Genomic DNA, 19,470 nt, shown 5'->3' with positions numbered 1-19,470 from the left:
AGATACTACCAGCTTTAAGTCACACTGTTTCACATTTTATACTTCCTTCCTCTGCAACTGCACGCATGACTTCGGAAAAGACAGAATCATCCATCACCTCGCTCAGATTCTGTCCCCCACTGTGATCCATAGTGTGATATTAACTCTGAGTTACTATTACTTTTTCATCCATCATACTCTCTCCTTGTTTTTCATCCACTCTGGGATCTCAGTGCTGATGTTTTCTGTCTTTGAATTTTCATTATCATTGAATCCAGCTTCTGAATGAAAAGTCACATTTTAGGCCCCTCCAAGGTGCAGCAGTGCACAGGATTTTTATTGATTACTGTCTTATAATTTTGGTCTGCTGCAATAATTTACATTGCATCAGCACCAATGATCCCAGCTATGGACAAGCCGCCCTTTTTTTAGCCTGGTTTGGTCCTTTTCATGGCAGGTGAGCAGCACAGGGCCAACCCCAGCGCATGCCTTTGAGGGAACAGTCTAGAGAAGTGAGCAACATAAACCGCTCTAAGGGCACAATTTGCATTTCAAAAAGGCAACAGTCTCAGATCATTCAAATAAAAACCCACGTTATCAGAACTGAGAAACGGAAGATCTTTTTATTACCTACTCTGTGCTCACAAACAGATCCCTCCCATCTCATCCTCACTCCATTTTATATGTAGTCCCAGCCTCCCACACATCCACCCAGACACACAGACCTTTGATCCCTGCGAGATACAAAAATCTCCGTGCTTCACACTCCCATGAACTAGTGCATTCTCCTTTGCCCCATATACAATCCCTTCCCAATCACAGACTCCTTGTTTTCTCTTGCACAGGTATACAAAGAGAATGTCTTATCTCCCAAAACTTATATTGGAACAGCAGATAACCCCTCCAACCGCAGACTGCTCAACCTCTATGACCCCAAATTTGCCAGCTGCTTTCCTCACCCATCAAAATTTCTTCCCTGGCGTATACATGTACTCCTCCATGTAAACAGATGAACAGTCCCTCTCTACCTCCACAGTGCTCTGTGCTCACAGACACACACGTATGTACACGCACACACGTGTGCAGATGCAGACACAAACACGTGGACAGTTACACAACTGGCCACATTTTCGGCTGGTGAAATCAGCATCGCTCCACTAGGGTCAGCGCTCACATCAGTACAGGTGGTACATTCCAGGCAGTTAAGCAGCCTGCAATACACATTTGATCAGAATGCCATCTATTTTTGGTTACTCAGTTCTCTTCAGCATACGGAATTTACTACAAGGTGTCACTTGAATTGAATAAACACCGGAATCTTTTGGGAACACGCAAAAGACTTCCCTCTCCTTTCTTCCACCTCTCCTTCCCGTCCTCCTCTCCAGCAGCACAGAGCGTGTGGGGAGACATCACAGACCCAACTTCACTGAAATTGCCTGGAATTAACGGAGAGCCGTAGACAGTTCTCAGAACTCCATTCCACAGCACTTGTGTGGTCTGCTTTTGTTAGGAAAATTATCTCCCTGAACCCTGCCTCTCTCGCTCTCATCAGCCCTGGATGTCAGAGCCTGGTAGCACTGCCTGACTTGTAATTATTTTTTACTGTGCTGCTTTGTCTGCACTAATCCTTTGAAAGTAGCTTTACTGCACATCTGAAATATTATGATGCTATAAAACCTCTGTAATATTTATAAATCCCTTAAGACATCATAAAGAGAGAAAAAAACCTCCCCACAGAGTTCATCTAGCATAATTACATATACATTTCCCTCTGATTAATAAAAAATGATCACTTCCTTATGTAAAGATATTCTTCAGCTTTCTTTCATTAAGGCTATTTTTTTCTTTCCATTTTAAATCTGTTTCATGTGTCCCTGTATAGTAAGGTATCTTGGAAGCTTATTTTCCCAAAACAAAAGGCACGATGAAAAGAACCACCAACAGCGAATCACCACTTGAACTAGGAGTGAGGAGACTGAACAGTCTCTCACTGTATTTTCACATCGAACTTAAGCAATTTCACCACAGAATGTCCTGAAATGTCTTCAAACATCAAGCAGCATGCCGTGTCATCAAGCTGGACAGGAAGGAAGAAAACTCATAGATAAAATTAAAAAGAAGAGGGGAAAAGGAAAACCTAAGACCCAGCACTTGTCCCCCACCCACACAAGGGCTGGCTTAGACTCTGCTGAAGCTGATCAAAGGGAAACCTGTAAATCCACAACTGAAGAGGCACAAGCAGCACAAGGCACTGCTCACTTGTGAACTGGTGGTGAAAAACACCATTAGTGGCTCGTGTGCTCAGTGTGAAACCACCAACACTGGGCTTGCACTGACTGAAACTGGAACCTGCTTTTGTGCGTGAATTTTAGAAAGCACTTTGAAAGTGGTTTTATCCTGCTCAGAACGGAGCTTGGATCCCATTCATCACCTGCTTAAATGAGATCAGGTTTAAACTAAGCTTTGAGAAAGCTTTTCATATACAACTCCCTCTCTGGTGTTCTCCAGAATCAAATGTTCTGTAGCCCAGGGAGCCCCTGGGCAGCACTACTTTAAGACAGACAGCCTGAAAATGACCTGCAAAAAGGAGAAAAACAAGGAAAAAGAAAATCACCAGCTTTTTTTTTTTTAATAGTGTTGCAGTCAGTCCTCTGGATTTGCAGAACACAAAGAGCCCAATCTAGCCACTGCTCCTCAGGCAGGAGCTCCTTGGGATCACAGCAAGTCTGATCAAACGAACAGGGCAAAGACAAGGCAGAGAAATTTCTACAGTACTTCCTACTTCCCCCTCAGTCTCAAGAGCAACACAGTTAAAATTACAGAGATATCCCTTTCCCTCACTCCCCATCACACCATAGCAGACCTTAGCACTAATTAACACCAGCCGTGCCGACAATTGCTGCCCTAGTTAGTGTATTAGTCTTGGAAAGAGATGCACAAGCTCTTTCCTTCCGTAAGTGCATCCATGTTCCTGACCTTACTCATTTGTTAAACACATGCAGAAAATCCCATGGAAGCTCACAGCTCACTCCATGGGATGTATCTTCATTCTGAATGTGACACCAAGTATGAGATTTCACGGGGTCCAGTGTGATCGTTACTCTGCTGTTTGAGTTGTCAGGGTCAGAAAGAAATACAGACAGAGATAAACAGAGAGAGATGGGAAGGAATAAAACCTACCATACTGCTGCTGCTCTTTCCACACCTTCTCTGCCAACTAGTCAGCCAGCAAACACAATGCCAATTGTCTCTTTATATAGTGTCACCAAGGAATAAAAATATGCCCGCTCCAAGTTTAGACAATAGATGTAAGGTTGGAAAAGTGCAGTAATAGGATCCCAATACCATTCCAAGCATCTGTTCCACGCACGGCTTTTGCTTTCACAGAAATAATGGAGTAGATAAGTAGAGTAGGCAGTTGGGATACAACTGTACAGCACTCACGATAAGCTACAGCTGAAGGGGCTTTCCCCTGTGCGTCTAAATAATGAACACAGGGCACATGCTAAAAAACATTTAAGTGGACATGGCATCCTGAAAAAAGAGAAACACAGTCCTTGAGAAAACGCAGAGGAAATGAACAATCAGCCTGGGCCACCGAGATGTGTGGAAGCTCCAGAGTCTGGTGCATGAATCCAGAGCTCCAGGAAAATGACTGAGGTTCTACACAGGGGCATCTCTAACAAAGAGATATGCCGGGAAAGTGCTGCTCTGCGCATGGCAATGAAGTGACTCAGGTCAGGTCTGTTTTCCCTGAATCCGTCACATATGCCTGAAGCCCAGGGGCCAGATCTCAAACTGGTGGAGAGTCATGGACTTAAAGGTGTGAAAGAAGAGATATCAGTAATGAATTTGGTGTTAAGGGCAGGAGAAAACAGAAGGCAGCACAGGAACCCCCAGGGCTGTGTCTCCCAGGGAGTGCTCCCAGACATAAACACACACGTGCTCCATCCAATCCATAAATTATGTTTGGTGTTATCACAATGGGCCAAAACATTAACCAGTACAAAATGGTATAATTCCACAGACAGGAAATCACATCTCCTAGAGGTCTCATTTACGTATGTGAGAGTATCTATACAGGACAATCACTGCATCAGAAACAGCAGCAACAATAGTTTCTCAAGAACATATACTAGAATCTGAAATACTTGTCTACATCAGTCACAGTATCCTTGAGTCACGAAAGTGCTTAACCAATCAACTGAACTTGGAGCCAGACGTATATTTAAGGATGTAGTTGAACAGGGACCTTGTTCTTTCTCCAGGTCCAGCCCCTTGCAGTGCTGTCATCTCTAATCTTAGATTTGACTGCATGCTCTTGAGGGCAAAGACTGTTTTAGCTGTTGTGAAGTACCTCAAACACCTACAGGGACAATTAAGTAATAAATAAGCACAATACAATTCATCTGGCTTTAGCAAAATTGTTGTGGATACGTGTTGGAAGTTAGCCTAGTGTTCATCGTTCTGACTTCAGTGACATTCTACCAATAGGTAGTGTAACACAGCATAAAAACAAATCCCCCAGTTCATTTGTGTGCAACCACCCACTGGATAACAGACCCAGCTTTGTACACTAGATTGAGTTTGGTAATCTGAAAAACTCAAAGTAAGGTTTTTGAGGAAAATCTTACATAATTTCAAAGATTCATGGTGATAAAGACTTCTCATGTTCACTGGGTTAGGTCCTGATTCAGCAAAGCTGTTAAGCATCCCATGGAATTCAAGGTGGCAGCTCACATATTTGTGTTTGAGAACGTGGCTACTTGTTTGGCAGGATTGGTGCTCTCGTTCTAACAAGACAGTCAAATGAGTGGCAGCTTTGTCATTGGGTTCACTGGGCCCAGGATTCTATCCTCTGAGGTTTGTGTCCTTTTTTGGAAGAATACTTATCTTTTCATCCAGCCATTTCACGAGTTTGTCCTCTGTTAACAGATGCTTTGTACTGTTTCTTTGGGTGTTTTGTTTTCTCTTGTCTAGTACATCATCAATCATCATTACTATCATCAATTTGCTTCTTAGTTTTCTAGCTTGATCTGCAGGCATTTACCAATAGCGTGTGTATTTTCTATATTGATCTTTGCCTTTTAACAGAATTTCTATATTAAAGGAATACTTCCAAGTTGTTTTTAAATGACATGACATGTTAGGATAAAACCCACACAATACTGCCTGTTGGTAATGCACATGTCCTGAGAGACCAGAACCCTCTCTGCTTAGTCTATAAAACAAATCCACAGAGGAATTAAGGGAGACATGCGTCTTGGCTTTAAAGGTCTGCTCGCTTCTGCAACTGCCTCCAAATTATAGAAAGGCTCCAGACTGGAGAGGGGAGGGAGACAAGGGGGGAATAACGTAAGGACTGAAAAAGAAAGGCTTGAATTTAATTGCCCTAAAAATTTCAATCATTCAATCTGGTAATTAGAGAGCTGGCTGATTCAGAAGGCAATTTCATTAAGAAAAGAAAAAAAAAAAAAGAAGAACCCAACAAGATAATTGATGCTAAGTGAATATTTTACCTGAAATATTAAATACCAAACTTAAGTCTGCCTCCAGGGCCCTTTCTGCTACCCCTTTTTGATCTGTCTTTCTACTTCTTTGTGTTTTCCTCTCACATGACTCAACAGAACAGGACACTCCTACAGAGAATCAGATTGTCACAGGGACAGGTTTATTTGAACTCTCTGTACTGTGAAGGACATGACATAATGATTTATTAGTAAAGAAAATAATAATAGGAAGTCTCCTGAGATCCAGCCTGGCTGCAAATGTCGGTGAGATTTTCCAGCCTTCAGTCTCTGTGTCTGTCTGGCCACGAGCAAGGTTTGATGCCCTACCAAGGGTAACAGCTTTCTTTATGAGCTTATCAAGCGTAGGGTAACAGCTTGCTTTATGAACTTAACAATACTTACCAGAACGTTTCATGTTTAATTCTGGACTCTCTGATGCTGCAAGATGATACTTAAAAGTAGATCTGCGCACTCATGCAGAGCACTGTGGATGTCAGTGACACGGGGGTCTGATTGCACAGAGCTCTTTGCAGGATGGAGAGCAGAGCTGGTTTAGTGCACACTGTTCCAAAAAGCAGCTACTAATTCTCTAATATTTAATAGCCTAATGAACAAGGACAGCATCTCATACACATCTTAAAGGAATGTTGCATTCCTGAGAATTAAGTAGATATTAATTTATGGTACACCTATAGATGGAGAAATGGTAAAGAAAATGCATGTGACACATTGGATTCTGGTATCACATATTGCTCTAACTGCTCGTCTGTGCACCTTTTTCATACAAAATGCTATGCTCTTTCCCTGTTAGCAATATTAATTTTCAATCTTAAACCATCTTTTAAAATGAGACTCCACATCTAATGTATTCTGGTACCTTTGCAACTTCCATCTTTGAGACTGCTCATGGAAATGTTTCTGACCCATACAACATGCACTACCAGCATCAGAAGCATTAGACCAAGTGCCTCTCAAGCAGCCACTGAAGTAAAAACAGCAGCTTATCCCAGCAAAGCCACCAGCAAGAACTACCAAGATAGATTTGAAACCCTTCAGAGAGAATTTGCAACTTCCTCTGAACTACTCATTTTCCCTTAATCACCTTAAATTAACGAGGAGCTTTCCTTCTTTTCAGAGCCACGGTGATTCCCTTTTCCTTTCTGCCTACAGTATTTTTCTTAGTAGCTGATTAGATTCTTGATACAGAGGACAGGTTACGCAGTGCTGCTCAGAAAGCCCTTTGGCTACGCTTGGTCTGACCACTGTATATGGGAGCCTGGCAACAAGGTGAGTCTCAGCAAATCTAGTCTTATGTTCACTGTTTATGGAGCTCCTACAGTCCAGGTACAGAAAAGAAAGAGCTATTACAGGTAGCTCTGCACAAGTTTAACTAAATTAAACAGTGCCAATCCCACTGAGAATCTTCTCTCTCTGTTGAGCAGAGACAAATCCACCTATTTGTAAACAGCCAGGGCTGCTGTAACTGTTAATTAAGTTCTGTGCGTTTGTTGTTCAGGACACTGAATCCAAACCTCCTTCTCTGACTTACCCCTCCCGCTCTGAGAATTCATAGCCACTATCTAATCTGACAAAAAGTGTGTTCTCTTTTATACTTGGAGGTCACTTTATGTTACTTACAGTGTGTTGCATTATGTCAAAAGGCGTAACACAACATAATGAAAAGCAGACTAACATAACTCAATCTGACATCAATGACATAATATGATGTGGCTTCTGAAAAATGCGCTGTTGTCATTGTTTTGTGTTTTCATCTGATACCTACTTGCTATTCCAGCATGGGCCATTTGTTGCAGAATTTGGAGGAGAGGGTTATGGGCTGAGCTTGCCTGATTCTGCCATGGTTCCCATCATTTTTGCACTGAGATCCCTTCGTTGGCTTTACCGGGGTTCCTCCTGATTTACTCTAGCAAGAGCCAGGCTCTAAAAAATAATAACGTAAAATGCAATTACATTAGGAAAGCCATCAAGTTGGAAAATGCAGCTCCTGGGAGTAAGGAAATGACAACACTGTTATAGTCCCTGTAACCTTAGCTCTGCCCTCTTGGGTCGTAAATGAGCCTGTACTATTTTTCCTGCAGGATGTCGTTTCATTTTGTAGAATTGTGTAGCAAAGCAGCTATTCAATATTTCTCTTAACTTCATCACATAGTCTGTGGTCCCATATCTCATTTGCTGCACATCAGCTAAATCCTTTTGTGGGTTAGGTACTTTTCTCCTTCCTGTTTTTATTTGCTTTTGTATTGTTCTAATTACTGCAGTATATGTGTATTTCAAAGCCAACGCTGAATCTGTCTTCCCAACACACTCACAAGGCTGAAACACGTTATTCCTTCCTTGTTCCGTAGACAGAGAGCAGAAGCACAGAACTATATCTTCCTATAGGCCCAATGGGAAGTCTGCGTAGGTAAGGTTAGAGCACAAGGCAACAAAATCCCAGCCTTTTGTATTAATTCTTTATTTTTTATTCCCTGGCTACTTTATGCTGCCCAGATGCCCAGTGGAAAAAGCTGACGAGCCTTATTTGTGAAAAACCTCAAACAATAATAATAAATGAAGATGGAGTGTTCTGGTGATGTCATGAATCCCTGTGCAACAGCTCTGCCTTGTTCTCCATCCCGCAGAACCAAAACAGAAGACCCAACGGTAATCAAAATAATTGAGCTGATGGATTATAATGCAATCTGCTGTAATTTCTGCTAGAGTTTTACAGACTAAACAATCAAAAAACATCTCTAGCCACTTCTCATGTCTAGCACAGGCCATAGCATTTTATACATCAGTTGCTATGCCTTTTGGTTGAGCTAATGTTGTTGTTGTTGTTGTTGTTATCTCCTGATAGTAGTTGGCCAAGCCATGGGTTGCTTATGGCATCCTCAGTGCCAGAGCTCAGCCCCCACCATCTTCAAGCCTGGTTTGTGCACTTGGCCTCACTGCTCTGCACTTTGTCATGTCTGCGGTTCTGCGTATCCTCCGCACCCACCCTGGACTGCTGCCCACACCAGAGGTGTCACCTCTCCAGGAGTAATTTGGGAGGCTCTGGGAGCAGTGGGACAGATCACGACACTTTTGCTGCAAGATAGGATTTGATAAGAAAGTAATTAGTTGCTTCTGACAATACCGGCTGTTTCTGGCAGCAAGATAGTCAGCTGAGAATTCAGGGTTTAACAAAGCTCAAGTCAGGAACTCAGATGCTGGAGAAAGGAAGCAGGTGAGGTTTAAACAACTGCTAATGGTCTGGCCAAGTATCTTCACAGAAATTCAAGCTATATTCACTTAAAACTTTCAAAGAATGGAGGAACCAGCCCACCACTTGACATCAGGGTGGGACCCAGGCTGGCCAGACAGTGAACACCTGGAACAAGCTGAGCGCCTCATGTACCGATTTTCTAAAAACAGGCAACCACATTCACAATGATGGTTAAGCAACTGGAATCCTCAGATTGACTCACCTGGGACATAGTTCTTAAATATTTTGGTGACTGTGGATAGAACCTTACGGAACGGCAACCCTAAGCCATGTCTGAAGGTCTCTGCTCCTGTCTTTGCCAGTCTGTGGTAATCTTTACTCTGAGCTGAGACTAATTGAGTTCTTTTAACTCAGGACCCCCCAAGCTATCCTCATTCTGTTGTATGAATTACACTGTTGTGACATGTCTTGACCTGCTGTTCGACTCAGTCAGCTAGCTAACCCATTTCACATTCCTGGCACTTCATAACACAGACATTAGTTATGTATGCATGGGAGCCAACCCCAGTGTACTCAGAAATGCAACACAAAATCCCATGATAGTTTGGAAATTCACAGTACAGTCCCCAAAACAGGAAGAAACACAAATGCCACCTTCAGAGATATTGTCACATTCCAGTATATTCCATACAAGTACCACAAAATAATGAGTCAACCCCTCAAAAGTCATGCTTTAGAGGATACAAGTTTTGAAAAATAATAGTAACTTGTAGGAATTGCATCTCAGGTGGGCTGAATCACTCCTTGAGGTACTAGTCTTCCTCCCTTGTCTGTGAAGGAAATACCTATTAACTTGAGCTTTGTGATTTAAATATATATGAAAAAAATCTGAACCCAACATCTTGGCCATACAGAGAGATTCCCTGAAGCACAGTCTTATATCAAAACCATGAGAACAGACAAAACTCAAATGCTCTGGATGCACAGAGAGCTAAATTGTTTAAGAAACAAATTTGACCCACACTGTAACTTCCAGCAGAAGTCAAGACTAAGGCTTCTAGGCCTTAGGGTTTGGGTCTTTTTAATCTAGGACTTTGTTAATCAACTCATTTATCTACTTGACAGAGTGTACGAGTTAAGTTTCTCATGTATAAGGTAGGATGTCTAGGTGTCCTGCAATGTTAAGAGGCTCAAAAACCCCACTCCAGAGCTCTTCAAGTAGCTCTTTCTCATTGTGAACCACGCTTGACTTCCTGATTTGTTTGAGGAAAAAGCCACTGAGTGTGTAGACATCTTTTATCCTTCTTAGCCACAATTCCTTTGAGAAATCCAACAGTGAAGGTGGGTACAATTATTGTAAATAATGCTGGATAGAACCCAGAGCAGATGAAGATAGGAGGATACAGCTCAACAAGAACAGAAGTGGTTTCTAATGAGAGAGGGAATATTTCACTCTCAGCATGACTGTTATTATGTCCTACACATTAATTCAGCCGAGAAATCTTGAAGTAGCAGAATGAGCTTTCTATTCTCTAAAGTGGCAGGCACTGGCATGGTTGCCTTCATTTCAAGTCTTACAGTTAATACTTTCCTTATTTCTCAGTGAAGAAGTTTGTGGCGAGTTAAAACCTGTGAGGAACTGGGCACCTAACGAGGTCTCAAATCTGGCACTGAAGGCAAATATTCCAATCTAGTCCATTCAAAGCAGGACTTATTTCACTTGCAGTTTTATTTTTATTATTGTCTCCATTTTTACTAGAATTATGGGACAGGATTTATCTTCTTGAAAAATGAGGGCTAATAATTCTAGCAAAGATGTGAACTCTTTAGCCCAGAATACCCACTGTTGGGTAGTTTCTTAAACCTTGTCCTACAGTTCTCCTGGAACTGTTCTCTTTGCCCTAAACTGTCCATTTATCTGGTGAGCGACAAGCACAGGAGCTGGTGTAATGGTTTACCTTAAAATCTGGAGGTCTTTATCTCTCTTTACACCCCTGCCTCTTCACTGTTCTTTACTTTTCTAGACATTCTTGACTTCTACACAGGTGGATGTCACCAGTCCCTCTAGCCAAAGTGTGAAAAACTTCCTTTTCTTCTGTCCCCACTGATGTCCTGCAAGGACTGCAGGGCAGGCTCCCTGTGCTGTTCCTGAGGATCTCCTTCCATCCTGCTTCCTGGATCTAGAGCTGACAGAAAGGGAACAAGAGGAAGACAGGAGTGTTGAGGGGGTTATGTTCACGCTGGCAGAGGTAGCCATGAGTAACTTCTTTGGTGGCGGCACTCTAAGGCCTCCATCTCCATAGAGGAACTTTGCATTCTCACACCAGCTAAAATCATTCAAGATCTACTCTTCAAGTCAAATACAGCCAGAGTATTTAGTTCCTTAGAGGATCCTACTATAAATCATGTATCCTTGTGACATCTCCTACATCACAGAAGCAGTAAAAATGTCCCACGCTGGGGTTTTTTTGTGTATATTTCTTGTCGTTTTTCTTATACGCACATTTGCAGTTCACTGTGGCAGGAACTGCTATTTGCACCTAATACAATGGAACCTGAGCCCGCTTTCTAGGTGCTATTGCAAGGCTGATAAACAAATATCTGCAACCAGCAGCACGAGCTGTTTTTAGGCAGCGTTCGACTGAAAATGAGAACAAAATACAGGGAAAGGCTGAGTGCCTGCAGTTCTCATCAACTCCAGCCCAGGCTGTGGTAGCTCAGCAGCTCTCAGCATCTCTGAGGATTTATTCTGCAGCGTGTTTGCTTTTGCCTCCAGTGTGCGACGCGAGGAAGGCAGCGGAGTGACTGCAAACCACAGCTCCCAGCCACTTCTCCCCTCGGTGTTGAGTGAGTGGCTGAAAGCTCGCAGGCTCGCCATTACCTTGCTCATGCGGGTGTCGCAGCGGGAATAAAAACAAAACACGGAGCTGAATTTATTTCTAGCCAACGGAAATTTCATATTGAGGGTTACAGGCGCCCTGTGCCTCTTAAAAGCAAGTAATAAAATGCTGCTCTCAATTACAAATTGTATTTACATTTTAAACCCCCATATGGTTTGGTGAGGTAGAGAGAGGTTTCAAATGCATTAGCAGCAGCACTGTGCCGTGATTAGTTACGATTTTTCACTCTTTGTAATGAACAATTAATGCCTCCGTCTCCTTTTTTCTCTGTCTTGCAAACTAACCCTGTGGCTATGCCAGGTCAACAGTCAGTAGACAGAACACAACTCCTGCCTAACGCTATGAACCAAAACAAGCGAATACATTGAAATGACCATCTCTAAAAAGCCTCTTGTAACAGGATTCACACGCTAAGTATAAACTCAATGATAACTGATTTTTTAGTGTAACTTCCTGGGCTAAACTTTTCAAAATGTAGGGACATTTAACAGGGAAATGCATAAATGCATGTAAATGTGCACAGCTTCATCTTCCTGTGCTACAGAAATCAAATTCCCCTCTCCCTGTCCTGAAGTGATAGAAGCAAAGCACTCATTGTCTTCAATGGCGCACAGGTCTCGTGGCTGGCGGTTGCTTTTCAGAGCCGCCATGTGTGTGTGTCCCTCTGCTGAGAGCACGTCTGTGGGGGCAGCTCTGAACAGAAATGTCCAGCACTGCCCAGAAGGCCTCAAATATTTACATGGACTCTTTACACAACATTTTAGAAAACACGTCATTGCGCTGACAATGTTTACCCTCCTTAACTGGGCTAAGCTTATATAGGTATCTTTAAAGATGTTGGAAAATACCCACCGTCTGATGTCATGAGCTGCCTTCTCACAAGTCTGTATTAGCAATAACGTGTTTTGATATCAGGATGTGTCTGTAGAAATAACCAGCAGGTCCTGTTCAGCTTTATTCACAATCTGACACGGATCTGCTAGACAACGCTACTCTGAGGTCTGTGGGAGCTCCTAATATGAGCAGAACATTTCCTCTCTATGTTCACAAACGTATGTCCAAGTCACTACTCCTGGCCAATAATAGTTACTTTCACCTAATAATACCCAAGCGGTGTGAGAATATTTCAGAGGGTATAAATGAGACAAATGTCTTTATTAGCGATGAAGTCAGTGTGCAGTTCTGTTGGGAACGGGTGAGGTGCCTGGAGGAAGCAAGTCTGGAAGCATAACCAGCAAAAAAAATCAAAAGGAACCAGGAGGAAACTCAGTAACAACATTGTGTTATAGAGAACAGATGGTCATCTCCTATTCCATGGGGACTATTGATGACAGGTAAGCAGTAATAGGTTCAAATTGCAACATGGGAGATTTTAAGTTAGATACCTGGATTAATTTCTCTCTGGAAGGATAGACAAGCAGAAGATTGTTCAGAGAAGGTGTGGAATTTGAAGGGTTTTACTAAACAAATAGCTAGTGGTCCAGCAGTCTGCCTCCTGCTCTGGTTGTGACGATGCTCAGGGATCACTGACCGAGCACGAGGCCTCACAGGCGAACAATGTTTCAGGCTGGAAGTGAGAGAACCAGCGTGATGCTTTACAGACAAGTGTCCTCATATTCATCTCCAACACAGCAGTGACAGCTGTCTGAAAAGGCTGCGCCAGATCCACCGCTCGTGCAAATCACCTTTACAATCAGTAGAGCTGGGGCAGTTCACCGTGGCTAACCTGCTCTGCTTTTATTTATAAATAATACATTTATGACACAATGGTTATAAATAGTATTTCATTAATTTTCTTGCTTATTTAGATGTTTCCCTAAAGGGCTAATACAGAGTTACTGTTTTGTTGCTATTTAAGCTTCTGTTTTTCCAAAAGTTTAGTTTGCAGCTAAACCATTACTTGGAGCTGAGGCCAAGCTCAGCAGCTCAGCTTTGGATGAAGAGCACATTTGGTGTAATTAGATTTGTGGGTTTAGGTGTTTTGGGTTTATTTTTTTAGTGTATAACAGTGTAATAAAAAGAAATGGCTGTAATTTATAGCCCATGCTTTTAGCAAGTGGCTTGTCTGGTCTAGGATTTTTTTTTTAATGGTAGAAATTTTAAATTTAGGTTAGAATTTCAAAGAAGTTTCACACCCACAACTAAGGTAGAAGGTCAGTGCTGCCAATCTCAGGCATTCAAAAAACATGAATCAGGCATGAAAATACCAATATTAACTTCAAATAAGAGGACATAGACACGAACTCACACCCACACACCAACATGGATACACAAGTACCTCTGAAAAAGGCTAATGTTCTGATGTAAATTTACTCTATTATGTTTTTGTATAGAATGTGATATTTGTGACATCAAAATGAATCTTAAAGACAAAAACATTTTGATGTTCCATTAAGTATCCTCAAGGCAATAAAATTAAAAATATTTTTATTTTACTTAATAAGCAGCAATTTTCAGTGAGAACCTGGGACTAAATTATTCTCTATGCCACAATATTGCACCAATTTAGCTTATGACTTCAGGTTCCTTTTTTAGCACTCTGGTATTTGCCTTCCCTGTGCATTTATTTCCAGGCTTTTCTCTACAATAATGAAAGCTCATAAATTCCTACTTGGAGTTTCACATAAACTAACATTCTCTAATCACCTAGCTCTGGGGACTCCAGACTTAAGAAGAACACTACTCATGATAAGAATCACAAAAATATCAGAACTATTAATAAGGTGTGTTGTTTTTCTTTATCAAGAAAGCCCAAACTTTGCTTCCTTCGCAAGAGTTCAATACTTAGCAGCCATACCTGCTCACAAAGAGAACTGCTCGGAGCAGAACTTTAGAAAAAGATAATTGCCCTTTTAGGTGCTGAGTGTCTTTGTGGAGCAAATACTCACTAGATGGTACAGAAAAATGCCAGCATAATAAATAGAAAACTTTAGTCAAAACATATGCCATGAGTTACACTGTACTCTAGTACTATAAACTCTTATGTTTAGATATTATGAAACAAGGGCCCCTTTGAAATGAAATATTGACCCAGACTGATCCAAAGCCATCTAGAATCATAGAATCAATGTCAGGGGTTGGAAGGTACCTGGAAAGCTCATCCAGTGCAATCCCCCCATGGAGCAGGAACACCCAGATGAGGTTACACAGGAAGGTGTCCAGGCAGGTTGGAATGTCTGCACAGAAGGAGACTCCACAACCTCCCTGGGCAGCCTGGGCCAGGCTCTGCCACCCTCACTGAAGCAAGGAAACGGTGCGCACTGACTTCTGCTGAACATGGGCTGGAGTCTGCGGGTGCAAAGGTGGGCGTATGAGAGGTGAGCGTATGAAAAGGCTACGCAGGACTCAGCAGCCTTTGGAGAGCATGTCCTGTGTTCAGGCACAGTGTGCAAAGTGCTGACCGTGTCCCACTGTCCCAGCACATCCCACCACTGCACAGACCGACTTACTCTGTTTTCTTAAAGCACAAGCCTGCTTGCCTGTGTTATTGTAACCCAAAGAAGTGATGCCTTGGTGCTGAAATACAGAGAAGCAACGGCACATTAACACCATGTTGCTGGAATACATCAGGGCGATTGTGCTCTCGTGCTGTGTTACTACAGGGCAGCTCAGTAACGGCACTCGCAGTAACGCTGAGTACTCCTGCCGAGGTGAAAGAAACATCTTAATGGGAGACCCTGACAGTTCTGCAGACCCATCTACATTCCTTCAAATCAACACAGCGATCGGCCTGGCATGAGGTCACTGAGAGCCGCCTAAAAACATTCAATCACAAAAAAGCCCAAACCTCGTGTCAAAACAGAACTTGCAGGGGTACGTGAAATCATACTGAATTAACCACGTTAACTTTGGAAACAATCAAGGGTAGTGAGAGAAGGGCATCACAGAGCTCTTCAACAAAAGCCTTCACAATATTCTACTATCATGATTCAAAAACTTGAATGTGGTCACAGAGCAATTCATTTGGAAGAATTCATGCAAAATGTCATTTGTTCTGGCTACTGGACGTGAAGCTACCAAGGCATATAACTGCTTATTCAGTTTTTTAAGCAACACTGATCCTCTAGCCAGGCCTGGGAACATTTCAGCAGACTATCCAACAGAAAGAATTACCTATACAGAAGATCTGCACAAGATAAACTGAAATATTAAAAAAACCACATAAGTCGGTCATAGAGATTCTCTTTCCAGTTCCAATGACAAACTCCCGTTCGTATGGATTTTGTATATATATAGTGTCAGCTAGAGATTAAGCCTTGCGCCATGGCTCTAACATGATGAGTCTTTTTCCCCAGTCAAAGCTCAGTCAGTGTAAGGGGTGTACAATGGAAAGTTTGTGCAAAGTAAACAAGAACGTACATACACAGCGGTCATCACGTAGAAACTCAAAATGAGAACTAAACATACAATAGCCCACTCCACTCCCAAGGCTGCACTGCGGGAAACAACGCGCTTTAAATTCACATTCAAACGGCCTCTGCACTGAAAGCACCAGAGATTCTCTCTTTCAAGTGAATCTATGATGTTCACCACAGTCTTTTTGTATTTAACTGGGATTTCACAGTAACGCTGTGATTTCACTACAAAAACTGCAGAATATTTACAACGCTTGTTGGGGATTTGGTTTACTGGTGATGTTTTTTGTGAAAAAAAAGAGGAGTGAAATCTGATTAATCAAAACAGTCCTGCTTCTGAAAGAAGACTCTGCATGTTTTCAGATTCCAGACTAATTCGGAAAGAGATCAAATTTTGTGTCAAAACATGTAAAAATATGACTGTTCATATTTAAATGTCAAAAATAAATACTGTGTCATCTTGTGAAGAACTGAGTACAAAGTAAGCAGCAGGAAAATGCAAAAACCTTATCATGAAACACATAAATATTATTTTTTACCTAGTTACACACTTCAGTCATCAGATGTTAAAACACAGCAACAGATCCAATGAACATGGATGGGAGAATCCCATCAGCGAGATGCTTCATCTTCAAATATTAGAAATACTTCAAATGCCACAGTGAAAACATAAAGGGCAAACAAATTTAGCAAATCACACTGATTCCAGTTCTTCCTGACAAGGCTGTAAAGTATCCAAAAGAGTAGTTATTTCTTTTTCTTAGGTGAATGCACAAAACTTTGAGCAATATGTTGGGTTTTGTTCCTGGTGGAAACGGTTTTGTTCTGTATCTAGAGGGTGATCTCCATGCAGTGCCCACCACGCAGTAGCGAGGTTAAATTGGTTTGGATGATATCACCGATATGTAATTAAACCAGCAGCCCATGTCCGATCCTTTCTGTGACCATGTTAGGTGTTAAATTAAGGTCTGATTAAGAGTGTGCTGCTGCAGTTAAGGTCAAGGACTGAAGATCACAAGCTTTGTTTCATCTAACAACAATAAAGACTGTCTGGCTGCCAAATACCACGACAGCCCTTGTTCTCCTATCGGAGTGCTGTCCAGCTATGGGATCTGATTTCACTGGTATCCCTTTTTAAACCCCACTTCTGAAAGGGTTTGTAGCTATTTCATTGGTATTAAGCAGCACTGTGATACCCGAGGCTATAGGGTACATTCTATATGATCAAAGCAGAAATGCAGCAGTTTCTGACGAAGTGCTATCATAGCTGAGGGGGGAAAAAAATATCAAGGAAGGAGAAAAAGGATCCAATGCTACAAAATACCAGGTCATGGCACCAAAGTCAACACCCACAGGTAAGTTCATAACGTGAGACCACACAATGGTGGAAAATGTGCACGTGTTTGCTTGGAACAAACCACCAGTTTGTCCCAGCAGCAGTCGGCAGGAGAGATGTGTCAAATAGAAGAGATGGAAGATAAAGGCGGAGTGGTGAAGAGAGAAAACAGCATCTCGTTTCTAGGATAAAGACAAGAATTGGTGTGTAAGAGCTTCTCCCTGCACAAGTGTTTTCCACAAAGACAGATCAGCAGATGTCACCAGAGCAGTTGTCTCTTACAAGAGAACAAAATTCCTAATAGCCCAACAAAGTGCTATTGCAAAACATTAATCTCAAATGCATACAGGGTGCTGGGACATGTTTGATTCCTGAAAAGAAGGGTGGAGCAGAGTAAAAAACTGTATGCCCCCAAAATAATCTCTCACAGCCATATCCTAGTTTGTGTTTCCATACTTGGGGTTCAATTTCAGAGCAGATACCAATTCACTTTTTAAAAGTCATCTAAAGTGTCTTTCATTTGCTCCTAGTACTTAATGGACTATTAATAGAGCACTGGTCATACCTAGGGGACAATTTTGCTATTCTGTGAGACCGCACACAAAAAAATCAGCATGGGGGACACACTAAACACACTAAAGCCACTACATGTTTAGACAGTTCCTTCTGAATTGCATTGTACATCTGATCCAAAAATGTCCTTGAGGTGTCAGGAGGCTTTGCATTTCAGGGTTGGAGATGTGACCCTCTGTTTCCTAACAAGCTCTAAGTGAATCCCTAAAAGATTCAATGATCCAGTTCAACGTGGATTCGCTTCCAACTCCTCCCAGATCTCTGCAGAGTGAGCAGGTTCCCAGACTCCCTGGAATCTGAGTTGCATCAGAAATACAGCGAACAGCACAAAATAGCCAGGTGTGACAAAATGACCTCTCCATGATAACAGCAACATGTTCACCAATGGGAGTCAGTGTCTGAGCTGGAAAGCAACATTTTACCAAATCAAGAAATTCCTGTACACCTTATTTCCCACCAGCACTGTGCCCTTGTGGCCAGGAAGGTCAATGGTACCTGGGGTGGATTAGAAGGGGGTGGTCAGTAGGTCAGAGAGGTTCTCCTGCCCCTCTGCTCTGCCCTGGGGAGACCACATCTGGAATATTGTGTCCAGATGTGGCCCCTCAGTTCCAGCAGGACAGGGAACTGCTGGAGAGAGTCCAGTGCAGGGCAACAAAGATGCTGAAGGGAGTGGAGCATCTCCCGTGTGAGGAAAGGCTGAGGGAGCTGGGGCTCTGGAGCTGGACAAGAGGAGACTGAGGGGTGACCTCATTAATGTTTACAGATATCTAAAGGGTGAGTGCCAGGAGGATGGAGCCAGGCTCTTCTGAGTGACAACCAGTGATAGGACAAGGGGTAATGGGTGCAAACCGGAACAATAAGGTTCCACTTAAATTTGAGAAGAAAGTTCTTCCTGGTGAGGGTGGCAGAGCCTGGCCCAGGCTGCCCAGGGGGTTGTGGAATCTCCTTCTCTGCAGACATTCCAACCCGCCTGGACACCTTCCTGTGTAACCTCATCTGGGTGTTCCTGCTCCATGGGGGGATTGCACTGGATGAGCTTTTGAGGTCCCTTGCAATCCCTGACATTCTGTGATTCTGTGATAGAACAGGTTTGGTTTGATTTTCTTCTTCTTCCGATTATTCTTCTTGCTAACTTCTACAAGCAAATATTGTGCAAAGTGTAGGCAGCAGGTCAGAATGGCGCAGCTCAGCCACTTGCTGTTGTACAGGAGCAACACGGCAGCATCGTGTCCTGACATCGTTGACTTCCCAGGGACCCGGTCACAGGTAAGTGTGCTGGCAGCAGCTCTTACTGTAAATCTGGAGTGAACTCAGACTCCTGCTCTTGACTCCAAAGCTGTTGATAGAACGATTGCCTTTGAAAACTTTCCAGTCTAGTCTCGGATAGCTGCATTACGTTATCTCAGTATCTGCGCTATTCCCTAAACTACACTTAAGCTGGTATAAGAGGGATTGTTGTACATATTATGGTAATGTCATTTATTTATTTTACGTGACTGGAAAATTTAAGGGCAACCACTCACTTCTTTGCTGTGTAGATTAGAGTGTTCACAGTAACACCTGCTTACTGGACAGACAGGAAAAAAAAGCCCTTATATTCCTTCTTTAT

Source organism: Nesoenas mayeri, assembly GCF_963082525.1.
Source record: "Nesoenas mayeri genome assembly, chromosome: 20".
Classification (NCBI taxonomy): Eukaryota; Metazoa; Chordata; class Aves; order Columbiformes; family Columbidae; genus Nesoenas; species Nesoenas mayeri.
Note: the sequence above shows the minus strand (reverse complement) of the source record.